Source organism: Penaeus chinensis, chromosome 34, assembly GCF_019202785.1.
Source record: "Penaeus chinensis breed Huanghai No. 1 chromosome 34, ASM1920278v2, whole genome shotgun sequence".
NCBI classification, from domain to species: domain Eukaryota; kingdom Metazoa; phylum Arthropoda; class Malacostraca; order Decapoda; family Penaeidae; genus Penaeus; species Penaeus chinensis.
This window is the reverse complement of record NC_061852.1, coordinates 6,515,775-6,520,774: the sequence shown is the minus strand read 5'-3', so window position 1 is coordinate 6,520,774 and position 5,000 is coordinate 6,515,775.

Below are 5,000 nucleotides of genomic sequence, written 5' to 3'. Positions count from 1 at the left end.
AGAGAGAGAGAGAGAGAGAGAGAGAGAGAGAGAGAGAGAGAGAGAGAGCGATTCACAATATATAATAATAGAGTACATGGTGTAAATGATTTCATGGCAATGTAGTCTGTTTAGCAAAGCTGCCAGGCAGACGCGATGCTAGATTCAGCATACACAAACACATACTATAATGACAAAAAAAAAAAAAAAAAAAAAAAAAAGTTCAAAACATGTAATAACCGACGACATAAATTCTACTACAACACCCTAGGAGAACAACTTTTTTGTATTAATCGTAAAGGGTTTCATCGTATCTAATCCCAGTTAAGGAATTAAGAAGGGCGTACCAGACGCGAGGGGCGATGTACAGAATAGATTTCTCGATCAGTGGTGTCCGTACTTAAGGATAGAAGATATTGATGTTGTTTCGTCTCGCATTGGTGCATGTTCGATTCTTTTAAATATGATCTGAATCTCTATATATTTTGTGTGTTTGTGGACCGTTAACTAAATTCCTATATTTTGAACAAAAGATCAAAATCTATAAAATCAAGTGCTCTGAATATAGGATTCATGGGCTCGTATTTTGATCTGTAATATAGAATTCTCAAGTAAGGATATGCTATAGTAAAGCATATCCATATTGAGGCTACTTTAGACAGATGATTCCGAACTTTGAATATATTTCCACATTATTAAATTCATAGGCTATTTCTGACCAAATTCTCATCAGTAGTAATTTAAAGAAACTCTATGAACTGTACTTTGCTAACCACTGCACCATTTATTCGAAAGGGAGGTAGTGACAGACGCCTGGAATTAGTACACTGGAATATCATAAGCTTTGTCTTCTCAGCATTCAATATCTGTTTATTTGCTAGTAACCATTTGGTGATTATATTAATATCTTGGTTCAAGGTATCCAAATGGAGATTGGGGGTTTACCTGCATATTTAAATGTTTGTGTCATCAGCATAGAGGATATATATATATATATATATATATATATATAAAAGTCCTCCAAATTATTTCAAACTTTAGACATATCTAAGTTTCAGATTTTTTCTTCTTGTCCCGACTACTCATTCCTTCGTGGTGTATTTGCGTCGTGTTTCTTCTTTGTTATTTCTCATTAATTTGTTCCTGGAAGATAATATTAATACTGTATTAATATTAATATTAATATCAATATATATATATATATATATATATATATATAAATACGCGCGCGCGTGTGTGACTTACGGTAATAAAACCAAACGCGAAATTTGAGAATATAAATTCGAATTCGAAAAATAACCTATGGCAGTACGCCGCTTTAGAGCAACAGTTAAACGGCGGGTTTCGGCAATTGGTCCGTAACTAACTTCTCGGTCTATTTGCCTCAACTCCACTTGTCTCCTTCGCCATGTTCCAAGTAATTCGACCTTGAAACACTGTTGAGATATAAAATAGGCATGTGGGGGAAGTATACCTATGGGCGAAACGATATTGAGATATAATAGACGCACTGAGTTCATTACCACCATAGTATGTTGCCCTACATAGCCGAGGCATTGATAAATAACCGCGCTTGCACCCCGACACTAAGCTCGGAACTTCCCTGCTAGAAGGGCATTTGCCTGGCTTGAGTTCTCGGCGTCTGTGGGAGGTGTACATGTGTGCCAGCGTGTATGTGCAATGTGTATGTGTGTATGTATATATCTAATGGTGCATGTGTGATTGTACGAATAAGTGTGCATTGTGTGTGTGTGTGTGTGTGTGTGTGTGTGTGTGTGTGTGTGTGTGTGTGTGTGTGTGTGTGTGTGTGTGTGTGTGTGTGTGTGTGTGTATGTGTGTGTGTATGTGTGTGTGTATGTGTGTGTGTATGTGTGTGTGTATGTGTGTGTGTGTGTGTGTGTGTGTGTGTGTGTGTGTGTGTGTGTGTGTGTGTGTGTGTGTGTGTGTGTGTGTGTGTGTGTGTGTGTGGGCGTATATCGTATATGTATGTACGTATATATGTATGCATGTATGCATGTATGTATGTATGCATGTATATATGCATTTCTATTTCTGTATCTATTTTTAAAATAAACACACAGATCAAATCACACAGACTCACGTACGCACATGCAAACTGTGCATTAATATCTCTCTCTCTCTCTCTCTCTCTCTCTCTCTCTCTCTCTCTCTCTCTCTCTCTCTCTCTCTCTCTCTCTCTCTCTCTCTCTCTCTCTCTCTCTCTCTCTCTCTCTCTCTCTCCCTCTTTCATTCTCTCTCTCTCTTTCAAAGTCGAGCTTCATATCATATTCTTAATAGCAGTTTCGAAGGTGTTTCTTCCTTTATCGCTTATGTATACCCGTATAGCTCTGCGACTCATTGTGTTTTGATGTATGTATTGTGGCCTTTTGGGTGTCGTTGTTAAAGGCGTTTGCAGCATCCACCATCAACATCACAACCGGGTTCCTCTCATATTCTTTTCGCATGGCTTACGCATACCTGGAGATTTCTTGCAGCTGTTTTAACGTCGCTTCCAGCAACTTCCATGATAATCTTGTGTTCCTATAAGCGTGTCTAATGTTTCTCATTCTCCTTTTTTTTTTTTTAATTTGCAGCGTTAACATCTATTACTTTTCACAGTCATCATCATCATCATCACTTAATTGAACACCGACCAGTTAAATTTTTTTCCGATTTTCCCGCCAAAATTTATATAAAACACGGAACCGCCTTCGCACGTATCCTCCCTCTCTCATACTTCTTCTCTGTCTAACTATTTATCATCTCTCTCTCTCTCTCTCTCTCTCTCTCTCTCACTCTCTCTCTCTCTCTCTCTCTCTCTCTCTCTCTCTCTCTCTCTCTCTCTCTCTCTCTCTCTCTCTCTCTCTCTCTCTCTCTCTCTCTCTCTCTCACTCACTCACTCACTCACTCACTCACTCACTCACTCACTCACTCACTCACTCACTCACTCACTCACTCACTCACTCACTCTCTCTCTCTCTTTCTTTCTCACAGTGTGCTGTGTGGTACAGCGGTAGCGATCTCGTCTAGCAATCGTGCTGACCTGCGTTCGAATCCCTCGCCGCCAGTAGATGGTAACCCCGGTTATTCCTTGCATACAGGGGATAACTCAGAAGCAAAAGGAAACAGACAGTGTGTCACACCAAGAATATCCATTGTAACAAATGGAATCAAACTAAATCATTATTATTATTATTATTATTATTCTCTCTCTCTCTCTCTCTCTCTCTCTCTCTCTCTCTCTCTCTCTCTCTCTCTCTCTCTCTCTCTCTCTCTCTCTCTCTCTCTCTCTCTTCCTCTCTCTCTCTCTCTTCTCTTCCGATCTCTTAGGTTAATTCCCAGCATCAACCAATCCATCCCTCTCTGGGTACTTCTTAGTTTCCTCTCCAGTAATTTGGTTGTAGTCCAAGTTTCTGATCCATAGGTCATATCTGGGAGGACGCATTGGTTAAAGACTTTTCTCTTTAAACATAATGAAGGAGCCTCTTAGTATGCTCCTGTGTCTGTCGAAGGCCCTCCGGCCTAGACGCTTAATTTTCTCTTCGCTAGATGTGTTTGTCTGTGCGAGTTGCCCTAGTTCGCCTAGTACATATATCTGTTCGAATTGAACTCTGCTGTTGAACATGATAGTCTTTTTCTTGTTCATCCTAAGTCTTACTTTCAGACTTTATTTATTTAGTTGCTGCATTCATTTGCAGATTCACCGAAGAGAACAATATCATCTACAAATCTTAGATTGTTTAGGTATTCGTCTCCTATTTTGATACCCTTTCCGTTCCATTCTAGTTTCTTGAATATTTCCTCAAGGCAAGCTGTAAACGGTTTTGGTGAGATTGTATCGCCCTGTCTAACACCGTTTTTAATTGGTATTTTATCGGTTTCCGTGTGGAGCTTGATGATGATCTTCGTATATATATCTTCCAATATTTTACAATATACCTCCTCTACTCCCTGTCTTCGTATAGCTTCTAGTGTTGCTGATTTGTGTAGAGTCAAATGCCTATATTTCCTATATTCGTATATTTTTCTCTTATTTGGATGAGCGTGTGGATGTAGTCTGTTGTTGAGAATCCACTGCGGAAGCCTGCGTGTTCACTAGGCTGGTTACAATTCAGACTGTCAGAGATGCGAGTTGTGATCACTTTTGTGAACAGTTTGTAAGTAACTGAAAGGAAGCTTATAGGTCGGTAGTTTTTTTAGAACTTTTCTATCTCCTTTCTTATGTATCAAAATAATTGTTGCGTTTTTCCAGGCTTTCGGAGTTTGCCACTGAGAAGGCATTTGTTAAAAAGACTGGCTAGTTTCACTGTTGCAATTTCTCCTGCATCTATTATAAGTTCTATACTAATTCCGTCTTCACCTGGTGTTTCCCCTCTCTTCATACCTTTAAGCATGAAGAGTTAGGTACGTCTCTAGTTACCGCGTCCGCTTCTAACCGTGGCTGTTCATTTAAGTTGTATAGATCCCTGTAAATTCTTCCACTATTCTTATGATCTCATTCTTATTATATGTCACTTCTCCGTCTGGTTTCTTTATGGCATACATTTGATTTCTCCCTATTCGAGTTTCCTTTTAGCTATCTCCATGCTGGTACCTGAGATTACTGTTTCACTTATTATTTGAGTACTGAATTTCCGCACATCTTCTCTCTTCTTTTTATTTATAGTCTTTTTTAGTCCAGCTAATTCCATTTTGTCTTTGATTGATGATACTTTCGTGACCCTACGTTTTTGCAAGCTGTTAAGATTCTATCGAGAGCTTGCTGGAGCTTTGCTTGACGTCCTTACCGCCTACTTCAAGAGCAGCTTCCTTTATCATGTCATTGAACTGTTTGTTGATTTGGTCAGTGTTGAGATCTTCGTCGCTGAGAAGTGAATATCTCTTTTGGATGTTAATGCTAAACTCTGTCGCTCTGGTCTTCAAGTTAGCTAAATTTGGCTGCGGTTTTTGTATGAGTTTGTTCCTTTCCCTGATTGATGAAGAACATGACTATATCTTGACGTGAGCTCGTGGATTACAGC